The sequence below is a fragment of the Cololabis saira genome, chromosome 4, assembly GCF_033807715.1.
Source record: "Cololabis saira isolate AMF1-May2022 chromosome 4, fColSai1.1, whole genome shotgun sequence".
Lineage (NCBI taxonomy): Eukaryota > Metazoa > Chordata > Actinopteri > Beloniformes > Belonidae > Cololabis > Cololabis saira.
This window is the reverse complement of record NC_084590.1, coordinates 48348456-48368584: the sequence shown is the minus strand read 5'-3', so window position 1 is coordinate 48368584 and position 20129 is coordinate 48348456. Positions and strand designations below refer to the sequence as shown.

The 20129-nt window shown below is 42.2% G+C and overlaps 1 protein-coding gene and 2 non-coding genes across 3 annotated transcripts in view; 1 reads left to right on the top strand and 2 right to left on the bottom strand.

Moving 5' to 3' along the window:
• The window catches only part of LOC133442073 (gastrula zinc finger protein XlCGF26.1-like), a 55792-nt gene that overhangs the window by 8981 nt on the left and 26682 nt on the right, over nt 1-20129 (bottom strand). The gene's annotated exons all lie outside the window — the stretch shown is intronic.
• On the top strand, nt 2009-2082 carry trnat-agu (transfer RNA threonine (anticodon AGU)). The gene has a single exon. It is a non-coding gene; the product is annotated as a tRNA-Thr (tRNA).
• trnaa-cgc (transfer RNA alanine (anticodon CGC)) lies at nt 13757-13828 on the bottom strand. Its single transcript has one exon. It is a non-coding gene; the product is annotated as a tRNA-Ala (tRNA).

Here is a 20129-nt window from a genome sequence, read left to right as displayed (position 1 = left end):
CACTCTACTTATATGGCTCTGCTTCACCTTATTGACAAAGTTACCTCTGCACTTGAGAATAATGAATTTACCTGTAGTATCTTTATCGACCTTTCAAAGGCGTTTGATACTGTTAACCATCAAATTTTAAGGGATAAGTTACATAAGTACGGTTTTCACGATACTGCATACAAATGGTTAAAAAATTATGTCTCAAATAGAAAGCAATTTGTTTGTGTTAATGGTTGCTATTCCAATAAGGCCAGATTACTTTGTGGAGTCCCGCAGGGGTCCATTCTTGGACCATTATTATTTCTTATTTATATTAATGATTTGGCTAATGTTTCAAATTTCCTTTGTCCAATAATGTTCGCAGATGACACAACCTTAGTCCTCTCTCATTCAAACTTCAACTCACTGATTAAGGATGCCAATGCCGGTTTAACTGCCTATGCTATGTGGTTCAGATTAAATAAACTATCTTTGAATATAAAGAAATCAAATTTCATAATTTTTAGTGGCAAAAAATCATACCCTAAGGATTCATCCAAAATTAATATTGAGTCTGTTAGTATGCCTCAGGTGTCAACTACAAGATTCTTGGGTATTATTGTTGATGAGAGTTTGAGTTGGAAAGAACAAATTGATTGGGTCACCAAAAAAATCAATAAATCCATTGGCATTATAAGGCGTGTTAGTCATCTTGTCACGACGAGTTGTCTCCTTACACTTTATTATAGTTTAATTTATCCTTATCTCTCATATTGTAATATAGTTTGGGCAAATACTTTTCCTACAAATCTTCACAAAATTCTGGTCCTACAGAAACGTTTTGTTAGGATTGCAACTCGATCAGAGTCACACGCTTCATCTACTCCTTTATTTCACAAACTCCAGATTCTTACTATTTATGATATCAATATTTTTCAGATATGCGTTTTTATTAATAAGCTAAATTCAAGTGAAGGGAATATTCCTGGACAGTTCAAGACTTACTTTAAATTAAATTCACAGGTTCATTCTTATTCAACTGGACAATCCTCAGATCTTCATCCTCCTAAATTTGACTGCTGTTTTGTAACTGTTTCCTCAATGTATTGTTGTTTATGTATCTATGTTCTTTTTGTTTTTTTGTTTTTTTTTGTGTTTCACTCATAGTGACATGTACAGTCTTATTTGCTCAGGAGTCAATATAATATAAGTTGTAAAAACAATATCCCATGCACACTCACATACACTTATTTTTTTGTCTTTATTCTTTATTATTTATATATTGCATTATTAGTTTGCCATCACTTTTGTGTAGTTTTACTTTCTGTTTTTTGTATGTTAATCTTGACATGAAATTTTAATATCTTCGGTGGAGGCTTCAAATAAGCCCATTGGGTTTTTTTGCCTCTTCCTGCACCTATAGTGTTTATCATTGATATTTCCTGTATATTTTTTAAAAACTGTGCAAAACAATAAACTAAACTATAAACTAAGTGTGACCTCACTTAAAAAGGTCTCTTAAAAAGTCTTCCATGATGCCTATCACGTCTGAGAGCTTCTGCTATGAAAGGCTGGTCTGGTATGATGGCTGAGCTGTTCAAGGTGCTGTGTTCAGGTGGTAGTGTGTCTTAGGTTGGATTATCTCTCTTGTTCAAGGTGCTGTGTTCAGGTGGTAGTATGTCTTAGGTTGGATTATCTCTCTTGTTCAAGGTGCTGTGTTCAGGTGGTAGTATGTCTTAGGTTGGATAATATCTCTTGACTTCAGGAGATTTAGGGGAATATATTTTGGTGTATAAAAGCTGGTTTTACTACTTTATAGTTAGAAACTGTAAAATGATAGTTTGTGTACCCAAATCTACTCAAAGTGGATTTTACTACATCCTGACATGAGTAAAAGAAACGTGAACATGATGTACAACACTTTATTTAGTTTTTTTTTTTTTTTGGAGGGGGGGTTATGCAACGTTAGTATGTGAGGTCCCGGTTGTATTTGGTGAGAGAAATCACCATGGAGACGAGGTAAGTGAGAGGTTACAGAGGCCCTGTGGCTTAGTTGGTCAAAGCACCTGTCTAGTAAACAGGAGATCCTGGGTTCAAATCCCAGCAGAGCCTCTAAACTCAACTGTCTTTGGATGAGAGAAAGATTAGAGATGTCTCAGTCACTGTATGTCCCGTCTGTTACCAACAACCATTCCAAGTCACTTAGACCAGGGGTTCTTAACCTTTCTGACCTTGGGGCCCAATTTTTTCAGTACAGAGTGGCCCGGGGCCCGTTAAATATTAACACTGTATAGCAGGGGTATTCAACTTTAAGAGGTCCATTTAGAGAAAATGTACTCAAGCGAAGGTCCAGAACATCACAATAAATATATATATATTAACGGGTGTAAGAATATCTTTTGTTTTATTGAAATTCCTGCTGAAATAATCTGTGGATGTGTACTGCAATGACGGGTCCAACAGCGCCATCTGCTGGTACAAAGTAAAGTTCGGTTCAGGGCTTTTATTTTTATGACCGGAAACCGGATGCTGTTAGCAGTTTCCAGCTTGCTGCTAATGGTAAGCCACGAACTTTTGATGCTCTGCAAAAAGGTTTTAATAACTGCATTAAAACTAACGTGATAAACCTTGTAACATACACAGTCATGTAACAGAAGTTACCATGCAATTTCGGTGTGTTTTTGTTTGTTTCTGTCGTCATTTACCTTGGTTTTGCCGAACTTTGTATTTTGTATTTGTATAGATGTTGAAACCCAGTGGAGGTGCTAATCACATCGTGTTGGTGTGTATTGTCTCACTCATTGCAGGTAAATTGTTCTGCTCCGTTTTATATTATTTTAAGTCACATTTTCAGGCTCATACTGTTAAGCAATATCATTGCTGTTATTCATGTAGTCTGATGTATTTGCTGGTTTAAGGCAATTTGGTTATTTATTTTAACTGCCAATTTTTTGTTATATTTTTCTATTTTCATAAATATTTAAAAAGGATGATGTTGGTTGAAATTAAACTTAAAAATATGTTTAGTTAAATTCATTGTAAAACTTAAAGCCACTATACGATCACCTGGTAAAAGTATTTTGTTAAAATGTATGTCAATTTTATTCTAATGATTTTTCTTTTGAAATGCACTTTATTTAATATGCTGTTAGCAGTTTCCAGCTTGCTGCTAATGATGTTGAAACCCAGTGGAGGTGCTAATCACATCGTGTTGGTGTGTATTGTCTCACTCATTGCAGCTGCCAGAATAAAAGCCTCATCATCCAGTCCAGCCTAAATGTGGATTCTTGGTGGGACGGGTACACAGCGGTTACATTGGTGCCGTGACTCGTGACTTCTATCAAGCTCGTCGAACCGGTGACGTCCTGCCTGCCACATCACTCCATGAGGCCATCTGCTCGTAATATTTGAGGTTTCAGTTTACACGGGTAGCGAGCATAATAGTGAAGCTCATTACTGTGCAGTGTCACAGTGACACAGTTAACTTTGTGTGCCATAACAGTAACGTGTCACACATACTGCTGATTTATTTTGTTATTTTGACTTATTTACTATTTTTTTCTGTTGATGATTTTGCATATTGAGGTGTACTGAACTCTTTTTTTCTGAACATTTTTGAAACATGTTTACTCAGGGTAATGCATTATCTCCGGGCTTTGGCGCGACCTTTCACATTGGTAGGGGCAGGGGCAGGGGCTTGCTTACGCCCATCCCTTTTTCTGTTGGTAGTCCTACCCCAGGTGTTGCTACACACACAGTACAGGCAGTTTCTAGTGCCAGCGCCCATGATGCAGCTGACCAACACACCAGCCCACCTACACCTCAGGTCAGACTCACATCTACGCCGAATCCCACAAGTGACAGTTCTGAGTGCGTAGCTGACCAGATGAAAACTATTATTCAGGAAATAGGACATCAGTTGGCTGACAGCATCTTGTCGCATATGCAGTCACACAGTATGGTAGCTCCCAGCGCTGCTGCCACACAAGGTGTAGCAAACATGTTGGATCGGCCTAGTCATGTGTCAGATGTATCACAGGTTCAGGTTGTTACACAGAGAAAAGTTAAGGAACCACCGTCATTTATTGGGGATGGCTCAGACTCGATTAAAGTACATGAGTGGGAAGATCTAATGAGAACATTCATTAAGAAGAGTAATGTGAGGCTTGAAGAACAGGCCGAAGAAATCATTATGCATTTGAGGGGAAGAGCTAAAGATGTAGTTAGGTTTGGCATTAGAAACAGCAATATTGACATCCATGCCCACCCTGACATGATTTATGGTCTCCTCAGGAGGCACTTTAGCTGTACTAAGTACTCTGCTGTCCCTTTAGCTGACTTTTACTCGACTTTGCCCAAAGACCAGGAAGACCCCTATGACTACTGGCTGAGACTAAACAGAGCAGCTGACCTCGCCGCTGACTGCCTGAGAGAGCAGGGCAAGACACTGGACAACCCTGAAACAGAGGTAACCCGCATGTTTATTAGGAACTGTCCCTGCAAAGACCTGGCCCTCACTTTCAGATCCAAAACCATCGACAAGTGGTCAGCGTGTGAAGTACTGGAGGTGCTGAATGAGTACCACGCTGAGAATAGTTACAAAGCAACTTCCCCAGTGCAACCTGTGAAGAGGATGGATGTTGCCATACACAAAGCTGAGGTGTGCCATAGTCCAGCCCCTGCACACAGCAGTCACGAGCCACCTCAGACACCGAGCCCACAGTATGTCCCTCTAGCAGACGTGATTGGTATGTTGGAGAAGGTTCTGCTGCGTGGTGCCTCTAACCAGTCTCAGGTGAGAAGGCGAACTCAAATCAGGCGACCTGAAGACAGAATTGATGGTTTCACTGACAAGCCATGCATTATTTGCAAAGATGATGAACACAGTGCTTTCTCTCATTGCCGGGAGAAGAAGCTTTGTTTTCACTGCCATGCAACAGGGCATTCTCGGCGTGACTGTCCACTAAAGAAAGCTGTCCCACAGTCTCAGGGAAACTGACTGGTCTGCGCGCAGGGGAGGACAGTGCAGATCAGCCGGATATACCTCCCACCACTAATGTGACGCCTGACATGCAAGATAATCAATCCCTCTATGAGTTCTACAGCAGCACCATACCTCCGTCAAAGAAACTGATTTTTCAGGGGTTCCAGAGAATAGCAGAGACTGACGAACTGTTCTATACACCTGTACTTGTGAAAGATGGCCCCACTTTCAGAGCGCTGTTAGACAGCGGGTCGATGGCTTGTACAGTAAGTGAGTCGGCTGCCAAGTCCCTGCTGCAGCAATTCCCTGACATAGTAAGATACACAGCTGATGATTATGTCATTATAGGCTGCGGTGGACACCACGTTTCCCCCAGAGACATGTATGACATTTACGTCACCGTTTACGGATGCGAAATGATAATGCCAGTAATGGTTGTTCCAGGCCAGACAGAACAGATGATCCTTGGCAGCAATGCCATCAAGCATATTCTGACTCAACTGAAGGGCACTGACGGCTATTGGAGACTGGTTTCCACACCCGACAATGGTCTGACCGATGACCACAGTCAATTCCTGTCAATGCTTTCTAACACGGAGAGGTGGAGAGGTGATTGCATTCCAGATAAGGTGGGGACAGTGAAAGTCAAGAGTTGTGTGACACTGAATCCACGAACTGAGTACCTTATTTGGGGCAAGTTACCTGAGTCAGCTGTGATGTCAGCAGGCAGTACAGTGGTCGTTGAGCCCACCCAGTCTAAAGCCGGTCCCAAGCGAGTCCTTGTCGGACGGGTTGTCACTCCGCTCTGGGGAGATGGATGGGTGCCTGTTAAAGTCCTTAATCCTACAGACAGGGCTGTGGTGCTGAAAAGAAACATGAAAATTGCGGATGTGTCTCCCTGTATTGCAGTGGAGGACCTGCCCAGTGCAGAGGAGGTCAAGTGCAATGTGCAGAGTGTACAGAGTGAGGATGTCCAACCTAGGTCAGAAGAGGACATGATACGTACATTGGAAGCTCTGGGACTGCAAGACATTGACCTGAAGTCATGCGAGGTTTCGTTGCAGTGGAAAGACAGGCTCCTTCACATCATCGAACAATACGAGTCAATCTTCTCTCGCCATAAGATGGACTGTGGAGAGGCTAAGGAGTTTGTGCATCGTATCCATCTTGTTGATGACAAACCGTTCCGTCTACCCTACAGGCGCATACCACCGAGCCAGTATGAGAAACTGAGGACGACTCTGAACGAGATGGAAGAGAAAGGAATTATTCAGAAGTCGACTAGCGAATATGCATCTGCGCTTGTTCTCATATGGAAGCGGAATGGAGAACTCAGAGTGTGCACTGACTTCAGATGGCTTAATGCCAGGACCATAAAGGATGCCTACCCACTGCCGCATCAAGCTGATGCTTTGGCCGCACTTGGTGGAAATGCCCTTTTCTCCACGATGGACCTGACATCAGGCTTCTATAATGTCCCCTTGCACCCTGATGACAAGAAGTACACAGCATTCTCGTCGCCCTTCGGACTTCATGAGTACAACCGTCTCCCTCAGGGACTATGCAATAGTCCGGCAACATTTATGAGGATGATGATGTCGATATTCGGCGACGAGAATTTCACGAGCCTATTGTGTTACCTCGACGACCTGATGGTGTTTGCGCCTACAGAGGAAGTTGCACTCCAACGCCTGCACATGGTTTTTGCCCGCCTCAAGGAACACAACCTCAAGCTCGCACCCAAGAAATGCTTTTTCCTCAGACGGACTGTAAAGTTTCTCGGGCATGTCATCAGTGAGGATGGAGTTCGGACAGACCCTGAGAAGGTGAGGGCGATAAACGACCTACAGGTTACCGACCTAATGGAGTCCGATGGAAAGACGCCGTGCCCTAGTAAAATCAGATCGTATCTAGGCATGGTGATGTATTATCAAAGCTTCATCGAGAGATGTTCTGCGAAGGCGAAGCCACTATTCAGGCTCACAGCTGAACCTGGTGCTCAGCAGAAGCACAAGAGGGGTCGCAAACCTTTGAAGAAAGGTCAAGTGAAACTGACGTCTGCTGATTGGTCCGATGCATGCCAGAACGCGTTTGAGACACTGAAACACGACCTCATGACTAGTGTCACTCTGGCCCACCCAGATTTCAATGCCCCGTTCATTCTGGCTGTCGACGCGTCCTTCGATGGGATTGGAGCCGTCCTGTCACAGCTGCCACCTGGTGAAAAGGTAGCCAGACCTGTCGCCTTTGCAAGTAGGACTCTCTCTCGCTCCCAGCTCAACTACCCTGCACACCAGCTTGAATTTCTTGCCTTAAAGTGGGCAGTGTGTGACAAATTCAGCCATTGGTTGAAAGGAAGACACTTCACCACGTGGACTGACAATAACCCGCTGACATACATTTTGACCAAACCCAGACTTGATGCGTGTGAGCAGCGGTGGGTGGCGAAGCTGGCTGCGTACGATTTTGACCTGAAGTACATTCCCGGCCCAAAGAACATCGTAGCCGACGCCTTGAGCCGTGAGCCGTTTGTCCAGTCGTGTGTGGGTCATCGCCTTGTGACCGAGCCTTATGCGTCACTGTTGGACCAGGTCAACGGTGTGAGCGACAGAACTGTGCAAGAGGTGTTCAGAGTGTCCAACAATTGCCAAGCTGTTGTAGACGGAGGCGGTGAGGCGTCAGACAAGCCAGTGCAGGAAGCAGTTCCACCAGACACGAATGGTTCTGTGGCTTCAGAAGAAGTCGCTGCTGTCCTCAGTGCTCAGTCCACTGGCGGTGTGAGTCAAGTGATGGGGACGGGTGCTGCCTTCAGTCTTCTGCAGAAGGAAGATCAGTCGACTGCACTACCACAGAGTCAGCTTGTTGGTCTACAAGAACACGACAGCACAATAAGCAGAGCCATGTACTTTGTGCAAAGACACAAGAGACCTACCAAGCGTGAGAGAGCTGTTGAGTCACGTAGTGTGATAAAACTACTGAAGCATTGGAGCAGACTCACCATACAGAATGGCATGTTGTACAAAATAAGGAAAGATCCCCGCATGTCCAACAGGATCTTCCAGTTCGTAGTGCCTGACGTATTGAAGCAAAAAGTCCTCCAGGGTCTCCATGACTCGGCGGGTCACCAGGGCCGGAACCGTACTTTGTCTCTGGTGAGGCAACGGTTCTTCTGGAATGGCATGGAACGTGACGTTGTGAACTATGTTCAGTCCTGTCAGCGCTGCATAGTGGGAAAGACGCCTGAGCCACACAGCCGTGCACCACTCAAGAACATAGTCACCTCTGAGCCAATGGAGTTGGTCTGCGTAGACTTTTGGACTGCTGAACAAGGGAACAAGTCTGTCGATGTTCTAGTCATAACTGATCATTTCTCCAAGATGGCACACGCTTTCCCTTGCAAGAATCAAACTGCCAAGCAAGTTGCTCGCCGTCTCTGGCACGACTTCTTCCTCATCTATGGTTTCCCTCGGCGTATCCACTCTGACCAGGGAGCCAATTTTGAGAGCAAGCTGATCAAGGAGCTTCTGGAGATGGCTGGGGTACAGAAATCCCATACGACTCCGTATCACCCCATGGGAAACGGTGTCACAGAGCGGTTTAACAGAACATTGGGAGGTATGATCAGGACCCTTCCCATTCAGCACAAAGCAAAGTGGCCACAAATGCTGCAGCAGCTCACCTTCTGCTACAACTGCACGGAGCATGAGACGACAGGGTTTGCACCATTCTACCTAGTGTTTGGGAGGATCCCTCGTCTCCCTGTCGACGTCATGTTTCAGCATGCTGTCACCAATGATGCTGTTGTCAGCCGCTCTGACTTTGTGACCCACCTAAAGAAGGATCTGCATGAGGCTGCTCAGATTGTGCAGAGGAACACTCTCAAAGAACAGACTCGCCATGCCAAGCTATATGACCGCAAGGCCAAAGGCTCACCCCTCGTCGTCGGAGACCGAGTGTTGATTGCCAACAGAGGTGTCCCAGGGAAACGCAAGGTTGCGGACAAGTGGGAATCGACCCCGTATGAAGTCATATCAGTCAAGCCTGACCTCAATGTCTATAGAGTGAAGGATTGCCTGTCAGGCAGAGAGAAGGTCGTTCACAGGAATTTGCTGCTCTCTGTTAGCTTCTTGCCCTGTGAGGGAGATCTGGACAGCGAATCCGAACGCTCGGTGTGTGACGCTGCTGTGCGTGGCGATGACGTACACCCTGATGTGCCTGACGCAGTGGAAGACAGTGACGTCCGTACAGTCAACTGGCTGATGCAGTCGGGTGAAAAAGAAGTTCATTCAGAAGAGGATGACTCACTCAACCGCATATCTGATGTTGCCCAGTCTTGCTCGCTCACAGATGAAACGTCCAGTCAGGGAAGTCAGCACGTCCCCGAACCGGATGTTGACCATACTGCAATTGACGGTACAGAAGGCCAACCACGGTGCTCTGAAGACATGGTCCTCTCAGATATGGCCCCTATTGACACTGTCCAACCAGATGTGACCCCATTGAACACTGACCACACAGACATTGTCTCCCCTGACACTGACACCTGTGAGACGGCCGTTCCTGATGCCGACTGTCCAGACTTAGATGTTCCAGGCCCTCTGGCTCAGGTTATTTGCACACAGCCTGGCCGTTATGGCCTTAGGGATCGCGGGTCCATCAAACCTCCCGGTCGTCTTATCTGTCAGATGAATGACCAGATAGTAGGTGACAATTCTGTGCCTGCAGTGTCTGCTAGCTCCTTGTTTCGGTTCTTTAGAGATGCACTTTCAGTTTGAGTGACAGGGTTTTGAGTATGTACCCGAATTAGTGCCTATGTGAGTACTTGAAACTACAGGAACAATGTTTTGTATTTCAGAGGTGTAACAGGCATCTTTGAGTCTGTGTTTAGTTAGGAGTTTGATCGCCTCCTTTCTTTTCACACTCCTTTTTGGGAGAGTTTTAGAACTGACATGCACTTCAGTTTTGTTCCTTGTAATACACAATTTTTGTGTTGTTTTTTTGTTTCCTTCAGTATATGCACTTTTGTGTGTAATTTTGTTTTTGTATCAAATGCTGCACTCCCATATTTAGCAGAATTTCAGGGGGGGTGTATGTAACGGGTGTAAGAATATCTTTTGTTTTATTGAAATTCCTGCTGAAATAATCTGTGGATGTGTACTGCAATGACGGGTCCAACAGCGCCATCTGCTGGTACAAAGTAAAGTTCGGTTCAGGGCTTTTATTTTTATGACCGGAAACCGGATGCTGTTAGCAGTTTCCAGCTTGCTGCTAATGGTAAGCCACGAACTTTTGATGCTCTGCAAAAAGGTTTTAATAACTGCATTAAAGGGATTGTGACATGAAAAACACATTTTTCTTGATTTTTTGTGTTTTGTTGGGTGTCTTGACATCAATTACACCCAAAAAACAACGAACTTTTAACATTCAGTGTATTGTGTGCTTTCTGGGATTTTCCGCATAACTGTGCAAAAACGGCGCACCTGGTTTGGTGGCGGGCCGTTACGTAACGGCCCGCTAAATCACCGCCCCCTCCACCCAGCTCCCTGTCTCCTCTCCTCTCCAGCGCACCATAAAGGCTGATTTATGGTTCCGCGTTACACCGACGCAGAGCCCACGGCGTAGGGTTACGCTGCGACGCGCACCATACGCTGAACCCTACGGCGTAGGCTCTGCGTCGATTTAACGCGGAACCATAAATGAGGCTTAACACGGAGCTGTTTAGAGCGTCTTTTGTTCTAATCACCGGAGGAAAACTGCTAAGAAGACCCGCGGCCACTGACTGGACTTAAGATAAGGGGACAGTGCTGCTTGCATGCCTTTATTTTTATGATTGTTTGCTGTGGTTCTCCCTGCTGCTCTTCCGTGCATGCTTCGCCTGTCGCTCCGACGCCGCTGTGAGCGTATGGTTGGGCTGGAGGAGGTTTGGAGGAGGAGCGGAGCAATGATTGACAGGAAAGGGGGGAAAGGAAGCATTTTTCACGGCGCAAAAAAACACTGTAATAAAAAGCCAGGAAAAGAGTACTAGAGTGAAGTTTTTCTTGTTACACTCTTTTAGACACATTTGAGGGATGTTGGCCAAGACTTTTAATAGTGTTAAAAGCATGTTAAAAATGATGTCACAATACCTTTAAAACTAACGTGATAAACCTTGTAACATACACAGTCATGTAACAGAAGTTACCATGCAATTTCGGTGTGTTTTTGTTTGTTTCTGTCGTCATTTACCTTGGTTTTGCCGAACTTTGTATTTTGTATTTGTATAGATGTTGAAACCCAGTGGAGGTGCTAATCACATCGTGTTGGTGTGTATTGTCTCACTCATTGCAGGTAAATTGTTCTGCTCCGTTTTATATTATTTTAAGTCACATTTTCAGGCTCATACTGTTAAGCAATATCATTGCTGTTATTCATGTAGTCTGATGTATTTGCTGGTTTAAGGCAATTTGGTTATTTATTTTAACTGCCAATTTTTTGTTATATTTTTCTATTTTCATAAATATTTAAAAAGGATGATGTTGGTTGAAATTAAACTTAAAAATATGTTTAGTTAAATTCATTGTAAAACTTAAAGCCACTATACGATCACCTGGTAAAAGTATTTTGTTAAAATGTATGTCAATTTTATTCTAATGATTTTTCTTTTGAAATGCACTTTATTTAATATGCTGTTAGCAGTTTCCAGCTTGCTGCTAATGATGTTGAAACCCAGTGGAGGTGCTAATCACATCGTGTTGGTGTGTATTGTCTCACTCATTGCAGCTGCCAGAATAAAAGCCTCATCATCCAGTCCAGCCTAAATGTGGATTCTTGGTGGGACGGGTACACAGCGGTTACATATATATATATATATATATATATATATATATATATATATATATATATATATATATATATATATATATATTCAAGTAGCCTCATAGTTGTATCAACATCTGCATCTGACTGTTATATTAAAAAAGTACATACCGGTATTTGCCCATTAACATGTGTAACTTCAATTACACATATTTTTTTCTCTTAAAAATAAAATAGATTTTATTTTATTTTTCAAATGCTATCTTATTTTATTTCTCTACCAGCAGTTTGAATTTCCCCTTTTCTTTGTTAATTGTCTCAACACATTTTTATAATAAATGAATATAAACACATCTTAACAATTGAACAGTTTTGCAGTTTTTCTTTCTTCCCCTTATAATCTTATATGTCCCCACTTTCTGTCGTTCAGTGAGAGAAGTGAGCTCTAATTTCTCCTGCCAGGACTTTAAATCTGGGCTGGATGGTGTCAGGTTCTCATGAGAAGGTGCTCATTGATGAGCCTGGAACGATATTTAGTTTTATTTAGCTTCTCATCTCTGTAAGAGTCAAGCTAATTACTTACTAAGTAACTTACTAAGTTTTATTTACATTAATAAGTTGTCAGGACTGCGCGTGTCGGATTTCATCCGAGCCTGATCAGCTGCTCGGGCAGGGCCCGCAGCTCTCTGGCTGCACTGCAGCCGTGTCACTTTCCGATGCTTTTGCGAGCCCGAACAACAGTCCAGCCCACACATCTACATGTACAATCCTTCAGCAGTAACGACGGAGCCGCCCGAGCGGAACCGACCTCCCCGGCCGCGGGGACTCGTCGGGATGAATGATCACGCCGCTCGCTCGCTCTGGGCGCAGACCCAAGTAATCGATCCCTGATCCTGGCGGATCTAAACCTACTCTGTGCAAAATGAAGGATTTTCACTATAAATACACACCATTTCTCTTACTATTACACGTACAACTAGCTGAGGGTCTTCTTCTCCTCATTTGGTCGGGAGACTATGCAGTCCCGCGGCCCTCGCGGCCCACACGTACAAAACAGATTTTTTTTCGCGGCCCACTAGATGGCGCTCGCGGCCCAAGTGTGGGCCGCGGCCCTATGGTTAAGAATCACTGACTTAGACCACTGTGCTTCCCCATCCTGATGCTGGTTTGAACCCCAGCAGATTCTCCTGACCATGTCTACAGGCCTAAATGCATTGAGTTGCTGCCATGGGATTGGGTGGTTAGAAATTTTAATGGAAGGTCAGTTATTTTACCTACTAAAGTGGCCGGTGAGTGTAAATGCATACATATATATGTGTCCTATATAAACTCCTCATGACCGTTAAAGGAGCTTGAGGCAGGATTTATGAAAAAAATTCGTATACGTTTTAAGTTTTCTAGTAATAATGTCAGATGAAGCGTTCCAAAACAAAAAGAATGATCCCTCTAGTGTATCTCTCCGTTGCCTTGAACAGGCTGTGTGCTGCAAAATGTGCTGCAATTCTGGGCCGGAATTTCCCGCGCTGTCCTGCGGATGTGACGTCACATTACGCTGCATGCACGTTCTTCCCGTTCTCCCGTGCCGGCTTCACTGTTGGCTGCAGTACCCCTGACGGCCGTCGTGGCTCCAATGAGTCTCATTTCTTATTCTTGCCTCAAACTCGTTTAAAGCTTTTTGAAGGCATTGATGTTAAATACAGTGAAATGTGGCTGATTTCCTCACACGTCATGTACACCATCACTGCAACAGACTGGATTGGAGTTGAGGCTAAAAGGGATTAAACTTATATTTTCAATCAATGCAGATTTTAAAAATCATAGTAAAGTAACTATTTAATTCAAATAATGCTGTCTTATCTCAGGCAGGAGATTTAGTGACTGTGATAGAAGGCAGCTGCCTTGAGGGTTGTGACAGCAAGTCCAATTCATTTTCTGAATTTGTCCAACTCTGAACATAATTCATCCTTTATGTAAAACTTTCTTACTGTATAAGGCTTGTTAAAGCAATGGAGATGCTGGGGATTGAACCCAGGGCCTCATACATGCGAAGCATGCGCTCTACCACTGAGCTACATCCCCTTCAGGATGTTCCTGAGAGGAAAGTAGTGAGGTGGAATATCCAGCCCTGTATCTGTGGAAGTTCCCTCTTTATTTCTATCCCTCCAAAATCCAGACCTGATGGATGAATGTCTGCCATGGAGGGCAGGATAATACATAAGAATTTAGGAGGTTTTTATTTCACAGAACAAATCACTTATTATTTTATTGCAGTGGATAAATTACCTCAAAATAAGTAGTTATAAACACAAACTGTCTGTTTGTCTGTGTTCTTGCAGTCTACTGTTTATTGAAAAAGTTGATCTTGAGAAAACAGGTTTCATTTCTAGATAACTGTAAGAAAGGGGAATTCTGGGATGATTGACATTGTGTTTTACTGTCCGTATTGTGGTTATACTTTACATGTCGGAGGGCCTGTTAAAACAGGAAGTTGTAAGAGTTGGGAATTATACGTTGAAGGCGAGCAGAAAGGAATCACCTCCACTGCTGTTCTGGCGACATCATCAATGACATCACATGTCTTTGATGACATTCCAGGGTTAGATTAAAGAATTTGTATTTATAACAATGTATCTGATGCATGTGATTGATTTGGAGATGAAGATGATAATGTGTGCACGTTAACAAATGTAGCACCAGCGCCCTCTGCTGTTTATATTGAAACCTAAACATGTTGCTTCACATTCTGCAGTTTATTCCACACGCAAAAAGCAACATAATCTCAGGTATCTGAGACTCTATGGCCCAATCCCAATCTCCACCCTCGCAGACTCGTAGACTTACGTGCGCGCTCCCGCACCTTGCGTAAGGGCTTAAGGCTGTCCCATTCCTCAAGTGATTAAGTGCGCGAGGGCTCCCGGCAGCCATTTTGAGCCCTTACTGCCCCCTTCCAGCAAGTCAGCATCACAGCACACTCTGGGAAAGGGAATTACCCACAGTTCATTGCGTTGGGACATAAAAGGAGGTTACCAGGGAGAATGTAAACAAAACAGGGGGCGGAGGAAAAGGAACCATGTGCGACTGCGAGACGAAAGTTCACCTGTAAATATAAATACATATCCCACTGGTGATTTAAATTCAGAAACTGTTGTCCCGTGATGATTTTTCAACGGCCCTATTATTTCCTTTACAAACATGGAGCGACCAACAAACATATTATTTAACTATCGTTCTATATATATATATATATATATATATATATATATATATATATATATATATTATTTCTCTTTTCTTTTTTTTAGCATGTTCGAAATAAAGTTTTTCATTCACTCATTCATTCATTCAATCGGAGGGAAGAAAACCAAAAAAAAGGACAAATGACGTTTTGGACTTTCTTCAACACTAAAGACAAGAAAAGAGGCTGAGGGAGCTGGATGAAAAGGAGGAGGAGAGGGAAAGGAAGAGGGATGACCAATTATCTAAGTTAATTGACATTTGTGGGAAGATGGAGGACAAAATGTAGTTTTCTTCATCATTTTTTCATTCATAATTTGAGGTTCAATTTCATTTGTTTTCATTTTATATTAGACCAGTGTTTTTCAATCCTGGTCCTCGTGGGTCACTGTCCTGCATGTTTTAGATGCTACCCTGCTTCAGCACACCGTGATAAAAGTACGTGTGTCATCAACAGAGTTGTGCAGACCTTGGTGACAAGCTAATTAGGACCTTTAATTAGAATCAGGTGTGTTGGTGCAGGGAAACATGTAAAACATGCAGGACAGGGAACACGAGGACCAGGATTGTGTTGAATAAACAAGACTTGCTTTTCTTTAATCTGAGTACAGTGTTTGAATTAAGATTTCCTTTGTTAACAGAAATGCATACATGTAAATACTAGCAGGATAGTTTTAGATCCAACACAAACAAGTCAGGCAGTAATTTGGTTATTCATTTATTTATGACCACTAAATTTAAACAATTTCAGCAAGTTGAACAAAAACGTTGCAGTAAATAGTAATAATATAACTGTAATATTTAACTCAGGATACCATCAATTTATATGCTCTCTTACAAAAATGAAATTACTCGGCGATTGAGCCTGGCATACTGGATGTGCTGGTATGGGTAGATTGGAAGAAATACACTACATTAACAAGGAAATACATATTGTATTGTGCACATATTTAAATAATGTTCTTTGTTGAATTTTATGCTCCTTTATATAGGCTACCACTTTGTTTTCAAACATCCGTAGGATGATCATTCCCAAACTTATAATACCGGTACGTAACATTTTGATCTGACTAGGAATTTTGTAAATTGAAATTTTAAATAAAGTTTGTCAAAGAAAGTCCGGTTTCTGCTAAGTGTGTCCCATTCCTATTTATACCATTTGGAGCCCTCACACCCTCTCACACTTGATCACGTGACGCTGACGTCACTGAAAGTCTGTGAGGGCTCAGGGCTTGAGGGTTTAGGGTGGAGTTTGGGATTGGGCCAATGTATCCATGGAAACCATCTCAATCTCACACACAGAGCAGTAACATCAGAAGTGTTTCACCTCTATACTCCAAGACTGACCTGCTGATGTCATCATGTTTTCATGTTCCTGGGGCAAAATTATTTCCTATTTCTGCTAATAATGTGAATAAAAAAAATCCTAACTTTAAGGAGTTCTATGTATACCCTCCATAAGTCTGTGTGACGTCATCAGTGACATCACATGTCTTTGATGACATTCCGAGGCTAAAAGACAGAGTTGCTCTTCACAACGATGTATCTGATGCAACTCTTACCTTCTCTACTGGAACCTTCCTGTTTTTATCGTCCTAAATAAACAACACAAACATCTTCATGATGTCATTTTAGGACTAAATTACTGATTCAATTAATTTAATTGCACTCATATAGTTTACATACTTAGTTAATGATTGTGATAGTGATAGTGATTGTGCACTTTATGTGTCTGTTCTTTGTCGTCTTTTCTCTATTTTTATTACTATTTAATTGATCATTTTAGTATGTTAGTGATTTTATTGTTTCTACACTGTGTACTGTGTTTTTCTTTTGGTATTGTTTTTTTTTCTTGTATGCTGTACAGCACTTTGGTCGACCTCGGTCGTTTTTAAATGTGCTTTATAAATAAAATTGACATTGACATTGACATTGACATTAATAAAGTTTTATACTTGTATGCTCTGCAAAGCGATTTAATCTATTTCATATTCACCCATTCACACTCTTTTATTGTAGACACTCTGGTCTGTTTTACGTTGATTCCTAATAAAGACGCAAAATCAAGTATCTCAAGGTTGTTACAAAATACTTCAGATTGCAGCAATTGAGCAATTCAGAATCAGAATCTGAATCATGTTTATTCCGTGCGAGCTGTGAAAATGAGCTGCCAGTTGTCCTCGTTATTGTAGTGGACAGTATCTCAATGGTACTTACATCTAGGCTACATGATTGATACGATGGTAAATAGGATGAAAATGCCTCTTCCACCACCAGCAGGTGCAGTTTGTCTGCTGAAAAGAGCTTTAATTGATGAAGTTCCTCTAAGAAGAAGTTGGTGATGCTATTACCTGAGTAGCTAAGCTATTACCTGAGTAACTCAGCTATTAGCTGAGTAGCTCAGCTATTAGGTAATAGCTGAACTACTCAGGTAATAGCTGAGTTACTCAGGTAATAGCTGAGTTACTCAGTAATAGCTGAGTTACTCAGGTTAGCTGAGTTACTCAGGTAATAGCTGAGTTACTCAGGTAATAGCTGAGTTACTCACCTGAGTAACTCAGCTATTACCTGAGTAACTCAGCTATTACCTGAGTAGCTCAGCTATGACCTGAGTAGCTCAGCTATGACCTGAGTAGCTCAGCTATGACCTGAGTAGCTCAGCTATGACCTGAGTAGCTCAGCTATTACCTGAGTAACTCAGCTATTACCTGAGTAGCTCAGCTATGACCTGAGTAGCTCAGCTATGACCTGAGTAGCTCAGCTATGACCTGAGTAGCTCAGCTATGACCTGAGTAGCTCAGGTATTACCTGAGTAGCTCAGCTATTACCTGAGTAGCTCAGCTATTACCTGAGTAACTCAGCTATTACCTGAGTAAACTTAAACTTTATTTATTTGTATAGCACCAACTCATGCAGTGTAAGTGCAACTCATGGTGCTTTACATACAAAAATAAAATGACAATCAAAAGTACAATTTAAAACATCCCATACGACCCCACCCCCCACCCCCCACGCATACACACACCCTCACTCACACTCATACACATGTGCATACACTCACACGGCCACACATACACACACACAATAAGTGGACTGGTGACATGGCTTAGCACTAACGATCCAGGTGAGGAAAACACTACCTATGGGTGGCCGTCCACACTGAGAGGCTCCACCGACCACGACCACAAGGAGCATCGCCACAGAGACCCCCCAACCCGGACAGACCAGGACAGACCCCACACAGAAGGTGGAGTCCCACCCCCAGCTACCCAGGCCTGAGGGACCCCCATGACGACACCCCCATGGGCGGAGCAGGCACACCTCCCAGTGTGGACGACCCCCCTGAGGAAACACTGGAGCTAAAAACTAAAGGATTAAAAGAAAGTAAAAAATGCCTAAAAAGTGTAAAATTTTAGAAAAATCTATACAAAACTTAAGATGAATAATAAATAACATAAAATACAAAGTCACTAAAATGGATTAAAGGTTTAAAGATAATAAAAAAGCTAAAATAAAAAAAAAAAAGTAAATACAATAGATACAATAAATAGCTGAAAAGACTAGATAAAACGGATCAGATAAAAGCCAAGCTAAAAAGGTGTGTCTTGAGCCTCCTTTTAAAAATATCAACGTTCTCTGCGGCCCTGAGGTTCTCTGGTAGGCTGTTCCATAGATAAGAGCCATAATGGCTGAATGCAGCCTCACCGTGGGTTTTGGTCGCGGTTTGGGGAATGGTTAAAAGGCCGGTGCCAGAGGACCTCAGGGTCCGTGAGGGTTGATACGGTAAAAGCAGGTCAGATAAATAAGATGGCCCAAGACCGTTAAGACATTTAAAAACCAGTAAAAGAACCTTAAAATCGATCCTGAAGCGGACGGGGAGCCAATGCAGCGATTTTAAAACAGGTGTAATGTGCTCCCGCCCTCTGGTCCTCGTCAGCACGCGAGCGGCTGAATTCTGTAATAGTTATGAATGAATGAATGAATGAATGATTGTTTATTTCGTTCAGCAGCAACATCATAAAAAAAGAACAAACATAAACAAAACAGAAAAAATATATTAAACTATGGCTGAACGAAAAGGGTTTGGCAGAAGCATAGCTTTTAGGCGCCAAACCCTTGTTTACTATTCAAAATTTGACAAACAAACAAAACATATTCTAGTAATACAGTACTTTATAGTACTACAACAATGTATATTAACATATATATCCAGAACTTTACCAAAACTACAAAGTATATTAACATAGGCTATATATCCAAATCTTTACCAAAATTACACAAGAATACACTACTATGATTGTAAACATAATTATATAAATATATCTGCACATGCATACCTTCTTGCATGCATACATACATACAAGCCATAAGCACAAGGATTATGTACCCAAATAATCCAAACTACTATTAACTTAACGAGAAAAAAAATAAAGTAATAAACTATAACATTTTATACTTTTCAAAAGTGCACCATTTAAACTTTTTTTTCAACTGGACAACACTTTTACTATCTTTTATTTCGTCTGGTAAACTATTCCACATTTTTACTCCATAGACTGAAATACACATTGTTTTTAGCGTGGTACGAGCACTTGGTTGTTTAAATTTCCCCTTCCCTCTGAGGTTATACTTTCCGTCCCTTTCCGCAAACATTTTTTGAAGATTTCCTGGAAGTACGTTATTCCTTGCTTTGTACATGATTTGAGCAATTTTGCAGTCAACGATATCTTTGAATTTCATTGACCTGGATTTAAGGAACAGTGGGTTGGTGTGTTCATAGTACCCTACTTGGTGGACTATTCTGATAGCTCGCTTTTGCATAAGATATAACATTTGAGTGTTGCTTTTGTATGTACAACCCCAGACTTCTGCACAATAAGACAGATATGGCAACACAAGAGTACAGTACAGTGTGTATAATGAATTGTAGTTAAGTACTTGTTTTGTCCTATATAAAATTCCTATTGTTCTTGCAAGTTTCGATCTAATACAACTAACAGTTGTATTAGTTGTAGATTCTTAATACTCTTTTTAGGAAGACCAGAGAGCAGGGCATTACAATAATCTAAACGACATGAGATAAAAGCATGCATCAGCACCTCCGTGCTGGCCTGAGAGAGAAACGGGCGGACTCTGGCTATATTCT